We start from the raw sequence: 16,079 nt of genomic DNA, 5'->3' as shown, positions 1-16,079 counted from the left end.
CACAACAAGTAAAATTGCAGAGGCCTTCTCTCCTCCTTCCCAAAAGACACGATCTTTTAAAATCTTTTATTAGTATGTACAATGTGTGTATACAGTCAGATTGGTCTCACCGTCAGTCTCCTCCCTGTCCTTCACCTCCCCTGCAGGGACCCTCCTTGTTGGGGAATGTGGGTTGTGCATTGTGGGGTTAGCCATCTTTTGCCGTTTGCCATACTTTCCCAGGAACTGTCATGCTGGCTGAAAGCCATGGATTAATAAATGTTAGAGCCCTCTTGCTTATGAAAATATGTTTGCATATCGCAGCTTTTGTTTCCAGTTGTTGATTTGTGTATTTGGCTCCCAGGTGTCACTGTGTCATACCATCCCTCCTTGACAGAACAACACGGTTTAGGCCTAACCAGCTGTACAACAGGAAAGATAAATGGGACCAAAATATCTGTGGTAGAGAATAGTAAGTGTAACACTGAAATAACATGTCATGAATGAAGCTGGACCAGCTTCTTGGCCAACAGATGCTAGAGGCATTATATGGCATAGAGATTAAGATATACACTATAGTTTCTGCATAATATTGCGAGCCTTCTCTCAGGTATAAAGTTGCATAGTGAGGTCATTTCTTTGCTTATCACTATGACATAATATCTGACAGAAACAAAGAAAGGCAGATACATTTCGGCTCACAGTTTCAAAGAACTCTAGCCCATCATGGCAAGAAAGGCCTGGTTGATGGAGCACCTCCTTCCATCTCTAGCAGCAGGTACATTGCTTCCACCTTGCATGTGGCAGAGAACATACCTAGAAGCAGCTGGTCAATAACCATAAAAGTCCTGCCCCCGGTGACACAACTGAGGCAGCAGTGCCCCACAACCTTCTCAAACGGCATCACCAGCTGAGGAACAGGTATTCACATATGTGAACCTGTCGGGATATTGCAGGTGCAAACTCTGGCCTTTCACGTGCATAATCTCACAGGGATCTCATAATGCAAAATGCATCCAATCAGGATCAAAAGTCCTCGTAGTCTTAACAGACTCAACATTGTTTAAAAGTCTGTGGGCTAGAAAGATTGCTCAGTGGTTATAGGCACTATCTTAAAAAGCCTGCCAGCCTGGGTTCAAAGCCAAAAGCACAAAGTAGCCCATGGTGTCTAGAGTTCACGTGAGGCTGCAAGAGTTTCTGGAACACCCATACTCATCTAAATAAATAAATGTTTTCTTTCTTTTTTATTGTTTATTATTATTATTATTAACAAGATGTTTTGTATGGATACATCATTCATTGGTACCCACTTTTCCCTCATCCCTTCCCCCATTCTGTTGGGGGCTCATCTCAGTAGGGTTGCAGATATTCCCCATGGGGTTGTAGTTTGTGTGTGTGGAAGCCATACTCAGATATTTTGGGGGTAGGGAATGCCTCCAGGCATGATGTCTAAACTTGTGGCTCTTACAATCTTTCTGCCCATTCTTATGCAAAATTCCCTGAGTCACGGTGGGTGAGTATTAAGTCTAATTCAGTGATGTGCTCTTAGGAGCCTCTGGACCTCTACTTTGGTAGGTATTGAGTATCCTCAGGGTCTGTTTCCTACACCCTGGCACTGATTATAAGGGACAGAATGGAAGCAACACTCTTGCTCATTCCCCATTCCTCTGTTGATTCAGCTGTGGCTTGGCTGAAGTGTAAGGGTAGTTTATCTCCTCTGGTCTTGCTACTGTCTGAAAAATAAGAACAGATTCTCCAAAGGACAGAGAAGTCAGTATACTTTAAATAGTATAAATTATTTTAATATTAATGTAGGGAGAATTTGATGTATGTAATCCCTCTTTTAGCCAAAGTCTACTGAGAGCTTGCAACTGGAGAACATAATCATTGTCTCCAGATATGAGTTCCTTTACACTGAGTAGATCTCTTATCCAATCACAAAGTTATTGGTTACCCACCAAGGCTGTATGCCCCTATTGCATTGGCATTTACATCGTGTCAGGGTGTTTGCTGCTAAGTAGAAAAAGATTGCTTTAGTCTATCTTTAATCAGCAGCTCCTGTGGACTGAATTGTGTTCTACCCACCCCAAAATTCGTACTGTGAACTCAAGTCCCATCTGTTACAGTATTTGAAGAAGAGGTCCTTGGGAGGTACTTATGATTAGATGAGTTCTCTCTCTCTCTCTCTCTCTTTTTTTCTCTGTGGAATTGTGTCAGCACATAACATGAAGTCTACCTAATAAAAGAGAACCCACAAAGAGGGTTCTCAGTAGAAATAAGGCTACCTAAAAAAAGGGAACCCACAAAGAGGGTTCTCAGTAGAAACAGAACTGCATGTAATCTTGACTTACAGACCCATCCTTCAGACCTATGAGAAATAAGTACTTCATTTAAATCATCCAGCTTATAGTATTTCACTATAGGATCTCAAGCAGATTAAGACAGGAGAGAGAAACGGAAGGGAGAAAGATGGTGTGCTGGTTAAATTCTGTTGTGAGCTTGATCAAATTAGGAGTCCATGGACAATCCTCCTGATTGGGTCTCTGAGGTTACTTCCAGGACTGACAGAAGGAGGGAGCCCTTCCTCCAGAGTGAGCTCTTCTCCCACAGTGTGCAGCCCTCCTGGAGGGAGGTTTTATCTAAGGAAGCTCTGGGAGAAAAGAATCTCTTCCTCCCACCTGGCTGCCAGTGCTGCTTGCTGGTGAGTGGTTCAGTTTCACAGGCATCTTTCCTGTTGGGCTATCCTTCATTGGTATTGGAACCACATTTCCTCAGCCTTCCAGCATCAACTGAAGACCAGCAGCTCTACAGGAAGCCTTTGGGCCTTCAGTGCTGGATTGGAACTGCTGAGGCATCCAGCCACTTGGACTGAGAAGCTACTGGGTTCCTTGACTCTCAAACCTGTGGAATGCTAATGTTAGACTGCCATAGGCTAATACAGTGAATCCACTTTTTAATATAATTCATTTTATTGGTTCCATGACTTCAGAGAACCCTGACTAATACAGACAGAAAAAGGCAAGGAGGAAAAGAAGGGAGAGAAAAAGGGAGCAAGAATGGAAGGAGGGAGAAAGAGAAAGAGCACGACTAGTTTTGAAGTGGTCTTACAGAAATTGTGAATGTTTTCATTCCTAGATCTTGATCAACCTATGACTGCTTCTTTTCTTTGCTATAATATTGCTCTCATTTCTTTTTAGAAGTATCTTTACCTGCAATCATCTCCCACCATCAGATTTCCTGGTTCAACCATATGATGTACCTACAGGAAGGCTATGAAACAACCTTATTAATATTTATTTTTGGACACACACTCAGTAGATATTCTAAGATATGCTAGGAAAAGAATCACAGAGTTATACTTGTTGTTAAATACCAAGATCATGTTTGGAACTATCTAAATTATCTACATGAAGAAACACTATGATCCACCCTAAATATCTTAAGAAACATGTACTGTTGAACTTAATTGCCTGGAAACCATGTCTTAGTCATCAGTACTAGCTTTCTCTGGTATACATATATTTAAACCCATACACCTGCTCTTTGGGGTCAGGAAATATAAGAGAAAAAATTTGAAAAGTGGTAAATATGGGGGCTAGGGGATGACTTGGTGGGTAAAAATGCTTACTGTGCAAGCATGAAGACCTCAATTGAGATTCCCAGGCCTCATATAAAGGCAGACACAGTAGTGTCTATAACACCAGTATGAATATAACAGGATGGGAGGCAGTCAGGAGAACCCCTGGAAACTCCCAGGCCTACAGTACACAGTGAAATCCTGCCTCAAATAAGGTGGAAGATAAGGACTGCTAGCCAAGGGTGTTCTCTTACTACCCCACATACACATGTGAACACACACACACATGCACACACACTTCACCCATAGACACAAAACATTTAAAAATAGGGTAAAAAGGGCTGGGGAGATGGCTTAGTGGCTAAGGTGCTTGCCTGAAAAGCCTAAGTATGCATGTTCAAATCTCCAGGTCCCACATAAGCCACATGCACAATGATGCAAGTATGCAATGTTGCACATGAGCATAAGGGGGGCACACATGTCTGGAGTTCACCTGCAGTGGCTAAAGGCCCTGGTGTGCCAATTCATTCTCTCTTTCTCTCTCTCAAATCAAAATAAAATAAGATTTTTTAAAATAGGAAAAAAGTGCAACTATAGAAAGTTGTGTTATTGTATCACCCATTTCTTCTTGTGATCCTAAGCATACTTATACTAGAGTCACCAGTGCAAGGATTTCACACTGTGGACATCTGAACTCACAAGACTCCATAGACCACTCCATATGAAGCATTTATTTAAAGTAAACTGACTTGGTTGTAATGTATGGAAGGAAATGCACTGGCTAGCCACCTATACTAATTATACTCTCTTGTAGTGCATCCCTACAATCTGCAGACCAAAATCTTTGTATAAATTTATGTGTCATGCTTCTACTGCTGAGAGGCCAAACCACTGTCCAAGAGCTCTTTTTGCAGCCATCTAGAGGACTAACATTTGCTTTGGGGGCCAGTGTCTTAATGAATGACAATAGGAGAAAGCTAGCTTTTGGGGGTAGTTTCAGGAGGGATTGAGGCCCAAAGAGAACCAAGAGATACCACCCCACATGCCACCTCACACTGGCCCAAGAATGGACCTGTTGGCAGAAATGGAACTTGTGTCTGACTGAGACTGATCTATAGCAACCCTGGCTATCTACAGCCAATGCGCTACCTGGGTGGGCTGGCCCAGGCCGGCTGACCCTCACATCCATCCTCCAGATCTACTGTCAATTCAGTCTTACCCTTGCATACCAAATCTGATGCTATAAAGGCTGTGGCCCTCCAGGCCCTCCCATTCTTTTACCGCAACTCTGCTCTGTGTGATCCTCTCATCTCTGCTCAGACACACAGTGAGTCTGGGCCCTAACCCCAAGCCTGACTAGGTGGTTCTAGGGGAGCATCATATTGTTTCTTGGTCTGGATAGTTTTTCTGCTTGCTTTTACTTTATAGTTTGGAGTAACTTATCACTTTTGCAGATTTTCTTTTGGTCTCTGATTTATCATATGGATGCTTTCACTAACTCCATGTCTGCTACCTGTGTAGTTTCCTCAACTTCAGGGTAACCATGAGGTAACTCTCTTCATTACTCATTTCTTCACTGAATTTCTTGGTCTCTGCTTTGATATTTTCCCTACATGGAAAGACACATGGAAGATGCCGAGCAGGTTCCCCCTAAGTCTCCCTCTACATGCCCCTAGATGATACTTTCCACGTGCCAGCAGCTTAACTCTAGGCTCTCATTAAAAACCTCAGTGTTTCTTAAATGCGATATATGAATTCCCTACCATGTGCTTGTGGCTCTACTTCAGCATTTCTCTAAAAACCTCAGTTGCTCTTAAAAGAACTTTATAACTTAAAAGAAACTTTATACTATGCAGTATTTTCCACATGCAAGTGTGTTTCATACTTTCCATGTGTTTATTATTCTGCCCTAGCCTCTCTTCCTAATCTCCTTTAATTAAACCTCATAAGTTGTGATTTCCCCCTAAATAAGGTTAATTTGTAATTTATCCTTTTTGAGTCAATCTTCATAAATTCTTTATTAAAGATAGGACAGAAACCAAAACTTGGGGTTCACAAATTCTGGACAACTCCTCCTGAGCCCCAAAATCCTGCATCAGTGGTCTCCCCTGTCTTTGTTGTTGGTAGTGTCTATATCAAGATACCCATGGTTTTATACAGCTGTTTTATATTTAATTTGCTTCCTATTCTTTCTTTCCTCCTAAAATAGTATCCCTTTAAAGGAGAAAATAAAAGATAGGCATAGTGGCAATACCTATAACCCCAAACTCAGGAAGCTGAGGAAAGAGGATTAATTACCACAAGTTGTGGCCATGTTGGGCTACACAGTAAGTTCCAGGCCAGCCTGGGCTATATTATGAGAACCTGTCAAAATAAACAAATAAGAGCTGGAGAGATGGCTTAGAAGTTAAGGTTCTTGCCTGCCAAAGGACTCATGTTCAACTCTCCAAGTTCCACATAAGACAGACACAGTGAAGCAAGCATGCCATGTTGCACATGTGCACAAGCGGGCACACACATCTGGAGTTCAATTGCAGTGGCTGAAAGCCCTGGCATACCAGTTCTCCCCCCACCCCTCACTCTCACTGAAAGAAAGGCAAGTCTATTGGACTTGCCTCAAAAAAAAAAAAATAGTGAATGAATAAGTAAATAAATATGTGACTAAGGAGCCAATAAAAGTCATGGAGATTTTTCAATATAGACAAATTCTGAGCTGGACAACTTTATCAGGGTTCTTGTAGTGTTTTGACCAATGTCAGTGTATCCACATAGCATGAGGTTACCATAGAATGTTACCATAGAATGAAGGCAGTCCTCAGGGGAAAATTCATAGCACTCAATGCCTTCATAAAAAAGACAGAAAGATCCCAAATCAATAGCCTAACCATCCACCTAAAGGCATTGGAAAAACAAGAAAAATCCAACCCAAAGAGCTCCAGAAGGAAAGAAATAATTTAAATCTGAGCAGAAATTAATGAATTGGAAACCAAGGAAACAATTAAGGCAATTGACAAAACTATGAGCTGGTTCTTTGAAAAAATAAACAAGATTGACAAACCTCTGGCCAATTTGATCAAGCAAAAAAAGGAGAGACTCCAAATTAACAAAATTCAAAATGAAAAAGGAGAGATCACAACAGACATGAGTGAAATCAGCAGAATCATCAGGATTTATTTCAAAAACCTCTACTCCACAAAACTGGAAAATGTGGAGGAGATGGATAAATTCCTGGATGCATATCATCTACCAAAGCTAAACACAGAGCAGATTAATCACCTCAATGAACCCATCACACTCACGGAGATTGAAAAAGTAATAAAAAACCTCCCAAAAAAGAAGAGTCCAGGACCAGATGGATTCCCAGCCTAATTTTATCAAACCTTCATGGAAGAACTCAAACCAATCTTTCTAAAACTGTGCCACACAATTGAAGAACAGGGAAAGCTACCCAACTCCTTCTATGAAGCTAGTATCACACTAATCCCAAAACCAGGCAGAGATGCCACAAGAAAAGAAAACTACCGGCCTATGTCCTTAATGAACACAGATGCAAAGATCCTCAACAAAATACTCGCAAACCGAATCCAACAACACATCAAAAGCATTATCCACCTTGACCAAGTGGGATTTATCCCAGGAACACAAGGGTGGTTCAACATACGAAAACCTGTCAATATAATACAACACATAAACAAGCTTAAACATAAAAACCACATGAGCATTTCGTTAGATGCAGAAAAGGACTTTGACAAGATACAACATCACTTCATGATCAAAACATTGGAGAGAATCGGCTTGGCCGGTTCACATCTTAACATAATAAAGGCAATATACAAAGCCCCAAAGGCCCAAAGAATACTTAATGGAGAGAGACTGGAGGAATTCCCATTGAGATCAGGAACAAGACAAGGATGCCCTCTCTCACCTCTGCTTTTCAATATAGTTCTGGAAGTCCTAGCCCAAGCAATAAGGCAGGAGAAGGAGATAAATGGGATACAATTTGAAAGGAAGAAGTTAAGTTAGCTCTACTCGCTGATGACATGATTGTATATGTAAGATACCCGAGAGACTCCATCCCAAAACTCCTGAAGGTGATTAACTCCTATAGCAAAGTAGCAGGATACAAAATCAGTGCACAAAAATGGGTAGCATTTCTGTATGCAAATGGCAAAGACACAGAAAAAGAAATAAAGGACATAGTCCCATTTTCAAAAGCAACAACAACAAAAAAATAAAATACCTTGAAATGTTAAACAAGGAAGTAAATGATCTATGCAACAAAAATATAAAAACTCCCAAAAAGAAATTTAGGAGGACTTGAGAAGATGGAAAGACCTCCCATGCTCCTGTACAGGCAGAATTAACATTGTGAAGATGACAATCCTACCAAAGGCAATATATAGATTTAACACAATTCCAATTAAAATCCCTACAGTGTTCTTCACAGAGATAGAAAAACTGATCTCAAATTTCATATGGAAAGGCAGAAGGCCTGGCATATCCAAACATATCCTCAGCAAAATAAATACCTCTGGTGGCATCACCAAACCTGATATAAAGCTATATTACAAAGCCACAGAAATAAAAACAGCATGGTACTGGCATAAAAACAGGGGTATAGATAAATGGAATAGACTTAGGACCCGGATTTTGGGTCAAGCAACTATAGCTACTTGATATTCGACAAAGGCCCAAACAATATAGACTGGAAAAAGATAGCGTCTTCAACAAATGGTGCTGGACAAACTGGATAACCACATGCAGGAAACTAAAACTTGATCCACACATTTCACCATGCACTACACTCAAATCCAAATGGATCAAAGACCTCAACATAAGACCAGAAACTCGAAAAATACTGGAAGAAAATTTAGGAAGTATTTTCCATGATATAGGAATGGAAAAACACTTCCTGAACAGGGCTGGAGAGATGGCTTAGTGGTTAAGTGCTTGCCTGTGAAGCCTAAGGACCCTGGTTCGAGGCTCGGTTCCCCAGGTCCCACGTTAGCCAGATGCACAAGGGGGCACATGCTTCTGGAGTTTGTTTGCAGAGGCTGGAAGCCCTGGCACACCCATGCTCTCTCTCTCCCTCTATCTGTCTTTCTCTCTGTGTCTGTCACTCTCAAATAAATAAATAAAATTATTTAAAAAAAAAAGACTTCCTGAACAAAACCCTAGTGGCTCAAGTTGTTAAACAGTCACTGAACCATTGGGATCATATGAAGCTGAAGAGTTTCTTTACAGACAAGCTTATAATAAGCAAAGCCAATAGAATACCCACAGAATTGGAGAAAATATTTGCAGGTTATCCAACTGATAGAGGCCTTATCTCTAGAATTTACAAAGAACTCAAAGGTCTAAACAATAATAAGACAAATACCCCACTCACAAAATGGGGCACAGAGTTGAACAGGCAATTCACAGAGGAAGAGATACAAATGGCAAACACACATTTAAGAAAATGTTCATCATCCCTAATCATCAGAGAAATGCAAATTAAAACAACTATGAGATTCCACCTTACCCCAATAAGGATAGCCAACATCAAAAAGTCAAATGAAAATAAATGCTGGTGAGGATGTGGAGAAGCAGGGACACTAATTCACTGTTGGTGGGAATGCAGGATGGTACAACCACTTTGGAAAGCAATATGGAGACTCCTGAAAAAGCTGACTATAGAAATACCAGCAGACCCAGTTATACCCTCACTGGGCATCTACCCTAAAACCTTCAAACCAAAGGCCAGAGAGATTTGCTCAACCATGTTTGTAGCGGCTCAATTCGTAATAGCTAAAAGCTGGAATCAACCCAGATATCCATCATTAGAAGAATGGATAACAAAGATGTGGTATATCTACACAATGGAATTCTATACAGCAGTAAGAAAAAACAACATAAAGAAATTTGAGGAAAAATGGTTGAACCTGGAACAGATCATTCTCAGCAAACTTACCCAATCACAGAAAAAAAATCGACACATAGTCTCACTCATGTACAACACCTAACCTGAATCTACCCAAGATACCTTACTTACCCAGCAAGCACCTCATGGACTAGATAATAGGATGGATGGGAGGGCAGGGAGGGCATCGAAGGGTGGAAAACAGTAATCCGGACCCAAACTGCAATGGTACCATAAAATTCTACTTCCTAAAAGACAGACCAAATGGCTGAACCTTCACTAGACCCTTACAGGAAACACCTGAACCACAAGACACTGGAGAGGGTAGGATCAAGACTAACCTAAATCTCCTACATCTTCCTTCCCTCCCTCTCCCCCTCCCCCCTCTATCTCTCTCCTCTCTAACTCTTGTATATTAGTTATGTTCTTCCTCAATTTCTTAGTGGACACTGACCTGTAACCCCCACTTCCAGCTTTGGCCTACCATCCACAATGAGCTTTTGATCAGAGAAACCTACAAGGTTTCCCAAAACAATGACAGACTTCTGTCAGAGTACTTGATGACCCACCAAAGGCCAGTGGTAAGACCCTATTACTGAAGACTCCATACGTAGCTGACATGTAAAATGGAATGACATGGATGGAAGCCAGGAGAGAGTCAGTCCCCAGACAGTCAGCATGTGTAGTGCCAGAAGGTGCTACATAGGCGACTGGGGGAAATGACCAAGATCTGTCCAAGCAACTCATTGTTTAACCTAATTAGCAACATATAACCTGAGGTGATGCCCACACAGGTGCAATAGTGGTACACAGCCATGGTGAGGAACCATTTGCTCTTGATTTGGCTAACTGATCCACTCAGTGGTACTAGACCCATAGCTGGAGCTGGGAAACAAGTCAGAACCATACCCAAACACAAGCCCACTCTACAATAGCAAGCTACCATCAATCACGGGGTATAAGAGGGCCTACCCCTATCAAACTGTCTATCAAAAAAGTAAGTGTTATCTCAATTTTCCGGGTGCTAATTTACTCTCTGTTGGAAAGTCTGCTTCTCTTTTTCAGATAGATGCAGATCCTAAGGAGAGAGCTGCACAAACATACCTCAAAAGGGGCCAGACTGAAACTAAGGACAATTGGCGAAACAAGGAAGGGTGATGTTTTCCTGTGAACCAGATACCAGCACAAAGGGGAAGGAGACCAACGCAGAGAAAAATCAACTCCTACCAAATCAGAGAGCCAGAGCCTCAGAGGCCCCCAACACCTCAGCACTGAAGCAGACCAAAAATGAACCCAACATGGCTCAGGGAAATTTTGCGGAAGAGGGGGTGGAAAGAATGTCAGAGTCACATGTTGGGTCATGATTTGCAGAGACATTTATCATACCAATAACTGGGGGCTAACTCCACAATGCACGACCCATTTACATCAACAAGGAGGGTCCAATGGGAGGGGGTAGATGACAGATGAGCCTAAACAATGGTACCAAACTGCCTGTATTTACTGAAAAGCAAACTAATAAATTAAATTTAAAAAAAAGATATTATTGATCCAGATCTGATACTAAAAAACAAGTTCTTTTATTAATTATATTACTGAGTAAAAGGTAATATATTCATTTTGTAGACAACTCAGGTCAGAATCTTTTAAATGACACAAAAACTGTCCTAAATTCTACAATTCAGATAAACATTGTTAGTGTTTAGTGTACTTTTTGAAATATTTTTCTATAGATATGTGCCATTTTAGATAATTTGGTTCATTATAGTGATCATTACATATGATAAAATCTATTATGTATATTTTATTTGTTATGTTTTCCCTTCATTTAATGTTAAATGTTCCCTTCAGTACCATTATTTCTTGCTATGAAAGATTTTAATGTCTACATATTTCATACATCAAATTTAACTGTTCCTCTTTTCATAGACTTTTGAATTGGCTTTTCTTTTTCATTATGATAAAAATATATTCTGAAGTATACCTAAATGCATAAATTTGTCTTTATTTTTAGTGACTATATTTATAAATAAGGAGTAATTTACCAAGGATGTGATCAATTATAAGTCTCTTGTTTTATGGAGTCGAACCTCCATAAAGTATAAGAAATATTTTTTATCAACACTCATTTATCAACACTAGATACTCTAATTATAATAAATCTTTGCTAATTTTCTGGATATTTTAAGTTTTTCACTGTATTTAAAATGCATTTTGTCATCATAAAATAGATGATTCTTTAAATGTTTAATGTATTTCCTGAGAATATTTGTTCTTGGTGTTTTTCTTATTTTTATATTATATCAACAATTTTAATTTTTTAAACAATTTCCATAATAACTGCCATCATATTTGTTACAAATATTTTACATGTCTTTATGCAGTGGAATGCATTATTTCTGTATATTATACTGTGGTGTTTTCACTTAAAATGGCTTGGCTTTGCTAGATATAGATCATTCTCTGTGATTTTTCTGCTTTGGTAAACATGTATGTTTTATCTAAAACCTTGAACACATGCCATTTTCCCCTTTTTATCCTTATGGTGATGGTATTGAAAGTAGGTTCAGTTTTAAGAAAGGCCTAATTATTGAAAATCCCTTAGGAACCATAATCTTATCCTTTTAAATACCTTTGAAAAATAAAATCTTTTATGATTAAGCCATGCTTACTATTTTTATTGAGTTAATATTAGTTCACTAGTTTTGTCTACATTTTAAAGTACCAAAAAAAGCTTTTCAGTATAAAAAGATGAAAATTTTTCTATTGCCTAATACATTTATTTCTGTGTTCAACCATTTTTTCTGAATACATTTAGTTGCTTTTCCACTTTTTAAATTGAGTTCTTCATTTATTTTCATATTAAAGAGACAATTAAATATTTCAAAAATGAATTTTATTAAAAATTTTGTGCCTATTACCAAGAATTTAGAATACATGTAAAACTGTGTTTGACTCTTAAGATTCAAACTTTGATATATGGAATAAAGATACCCATTCATTCTTCTATATCATTTCTTATTTTTCCTTTATTACATGTGGAAGAACTTTAGTGGTATACTCAGTGGAAGCAGAAGACAGTCTGGCCCTAAAGAGCACACCTCTGCCCAGTGTTCTGTGACTTTCGTTTCTTCAGCTCAGAGCATCTGTTTTCGGAGCACATCCAGGAGTTTTTCATCGCCCCTTTCTTAAGTTGCATTTTGATTTGTAAAATGCTCCTGAAACCTAAGCCTGACTGAAATTAAATGACCTTGGCAGATGTAGCACTGCACCCTGCTGCCTGTAGATCTCTTTAGGGTACACTCCTTTTGGGGTGTTATGATCGTGATTACAAATATTCTTATATTCTTTGGAAGTAGCCGGGCATGCAAATTTGACCAACATGGTTAACTGCCATGCTTGTTGACAGGAACGAATGTGTGTGTTGTGTGGCCAGGTGTGAGAGAGAAGGATGCTGTGGATTCAGTTTAGTACTATTAATATGGCCCAACTTTTAAGTCATATGTTATTACATTTGAAATTCCTACCACTGTTACAGAAAAAGCACAATCCTGACAGGAATTATTTTTTGTTGAAAACTAGTCTATGACATTTTAGTCCTCGTGCTGTTCGCAGGTGAATCACTCATCCCCACGTCTGACTGGCTTCCGGGAGCAGGTGAACAAGGTGACAGAGTTCATCCTACTTGTCCTGACACAGAGCCGGGAAGCATGGAAAGTCCTGTGTATTGTGTTTGCAGCCATCTACCTTCTCAGGCTGGCAGGAAATCTCATCATTGTCACAATCACCACCAGCCCAGCCCTGGGCTCCCCCATGGACTTTTTCCTGTTTTTCTTATCCTTCATAGATGGATTCTGCTCTTCCACTGTAGCCCCCAAAATGATATTTGCCTTACTTGCCAAAAAGAAAACTATCTCCTTCAGTGGCTGTCTACCCAGGTCTTTTCAGAGCATTTCTTTGGGGGTGTTGACATCATTCTGCTCACAATGATGGCCTATGACCGCTATGTGGCCACCTGCAAGCCCCTGCTCTACATGGTCACAATGAACAGGTGAGTGTGTGGCCTCCTGGTGTCCGTGGCCTGGGCAGGAGGATTTCTTCATGCTCTGATTCAAATTCTCTTTGTGGTCTGGTTGCCCTTCCATGTTCCAAATATCATTGACCATTTCATCTGTGACCTTACCCACTCCTGAAACTCTCCTGTACCAACTCACATGGTTTTGGACTCTGTTGCTGCCAACAGTGGGCTGAGGTGTCTGCTCATTTTTTCTGTCCTTATCACCTCCTACGTCCTCATCCTTAGCTCTCGGAAGACTCACAGCACTGAAGAACAGCGAAAGGCTCTCTCCACCCGTGCCTCCCACACTACTGTAGTCATCCTGTTCTTTGTACCATGCATATTTGTGTATCTTCGGCCCATGATCACCTTCCCCTTTGATAAAGTGGTGGCTATGTTTTATACCATGATAACTCCCTTGTTAAACCCTTTAATCTATACCCTCAGAAACACAGACGTGAACAATGCCATGAGGAAGCTCTGGAGCCAAAGAAAAACTGGGAAGTAACTCATATGAGTAGAGAAGATAAAAATAAAATCTAGTTCAGTTAAAGTGTAACTCACAGAAGGGATATGATTTTGAAGTCAGAATATGTGAATTTAGTATATTTTGCTCTTCTTCAGGAATCTTTAGTTCCTCTTTCCTAAAAGCTAACTGTTTGAAAAAAGAACAAAAACCTGTTCCAGTTAGAACTTTTTGGTGTTTACAATTACAGACCAGAAGAATGCTGTTAATAGCAATATATATCATAATATGGAAACATTTGTGGTTACATATTCACGAAAAGAAGTACCTTCAAAGGTTCATGTATGGATTGTACATATTTTGTTGAAAATAAAGTTCTACAACACAGAGGAGGGGACAGAAAGAAAATAGAAGTTAGAGGACGGGGAGGAGTGCTGTGAATCTTGTCATGGCCTTGGCAGCCATAAGTTGTCAGCAGCTGTGGACCTGCGTAAGATCTGTGCAAGACAGGGTCAGCCAACATTCTGTCATGGATGTGGGTGGGGCTATGAAGCTACCTTGTGCCCTGAGTAGCTATTGGAAGTCAGTGGTTGCAGGGGAAGAAAGAATCATTGCAGTGATTAAGCCACTGGTAGATGGTGAGAAGAAAGGGATCATCAGGTGTGTGAAGGGAAAAGAGAGGGTAATGGGGTTTGTATGATCAAAACACAATATACATATGTGTGAAATTGTCAACAAACAAATTTAATAGAAAAAGAAAGTGCAGTTGTAGTTCCTACTAATGAAATCAAGGTAGACCTGTTGTGAGAGATAATAAACAGGAGGAATAGATTGTGTATTATCAAAATGCAAAGAATGAACAAAGGAGAAAGAAGAGGAAAGATTCAGCTCTACACCAGAGTAACAGGCTTTAATTGGGAAAGCCTGAAAAGGGCACTGGCCAGGCAGGTCAAAAACAATTTCTCTTACATACTAGGGAGTTCTTAAAGGCGCAGTGCAATCATTGGAGTTCTTCTCTTGCAGGACATTCCACTTTGGGAGCCTGGGCCACTTCAGAGAAACAGCAGCTAGACAACTGATCTGGACCATTTCAGAGAAATGATCTTGCAGTTGAGATAGATGGTTGAGGCCACTTCTAGACACCAGAAACTCGTGCATTGTTAAATGACAATCAGAGTTCAAACATGGAGACATACTGGTTCTAACACTCCCAACTATGTAATTATATAAAGTGTACAAGGAGGGATGATAAGAAGTGGGTTCCAGTCACATAGTTCTGGCAGTAGGGGTCACGGTGAACTTGGACCTTCATAGGACTGTAGCTGGAGTACTGCTTCAATCTGATCTTAAGAGGTTACTCTGGAAATTTTTATAAGAAATCTCTGAAAAGGGCAGAGAAAGCAGTGGAGAAACAGTAGGCTGAGGAGGCTGAGTACAAATGTGATTGATGAGGGCGGAGCCATGTGCAGGGTGGGGATATTCTGACCATGCCTAATCTAGAGGCAGTTCCTGTAATTTTTTAACTTTTGATTGACCATCTCCACATATATAGACAATATCCCATGATCATAATACCTTCCTACTGCCCCCCCCTTTTCACCTGCCCTGTTTCACCTGCACTGAATTCCCCTTCTTTCCAACTAATTTCTCATCTGTTTTGATGTCATCCTTTTTTCCCTCCTCCTCTTATGCAGTTCTTGTGTAGGAAGCATAGGCCCTTTGAGGTCGTGAATGGCATGGCTACTTTGTGCCTGGAAGACAATGTTGCAAAGTCCTCCTCACCTACCTTTGGCTCTTATATGCTCTCTCCCACCTCTTTCTCGATGTGGTAGAGATGCCTCCCTTAGTGCTAAGTACTGCAGTGTCACTTTTTCCCAGCACTTTGATAAGTTTTGAGTCTTCTCAAGTGTCTGTGCCATCTGAAAAGAGAAGCTTCTCTCACCAAAAGTTAACAGTAGTACTAGTAAGTGGGCATAAACATACACATTTAGAGGACAGTTTGGTGGGCATAATATATCAGTTTTGCCAGACAACAGTAGTAGTCCCCCACCCCCAAGGCTTATGACCTCTCCATAAGCTTTCGATCAGGTTTTCAGTG

General features: G+C 40.3%; 1 pseudogene; it reads left to right on the top strand.

The window, feature by feature from the left end:
• The first annotated feature begins 5,868 nt into the window (after positions 1-5,868).
• LOC123457719 lies at positions 5,869-14,023 on the top strand (annotated as a pseudogene).
• The last annotated feature ends 2,056 nt before the right edge of the window (positions 14,024-16,079 follow it).

The sequence above is a fragment of the Jaculus jaculus genome, chromosome 1 (assembly GCF_020740685.1).
Source record: "Jaculus jaculus isolate mJacJac1 chromosome 1, mJacJac1.mat.Y.cur, whole genome shotgun sequence".
NCBI classification, from domain to species: Eukaryota; Metazoa; Chordata; class Mammalia; order Rodentia; family Dipodidae; genus Jaculus; species Jaculus jaculus.
The sequence above is the reverse complement of the archived record's forward strand: the minus strand, read 5'-3'. Positions and strand labels throughout refer to the sequence as shown.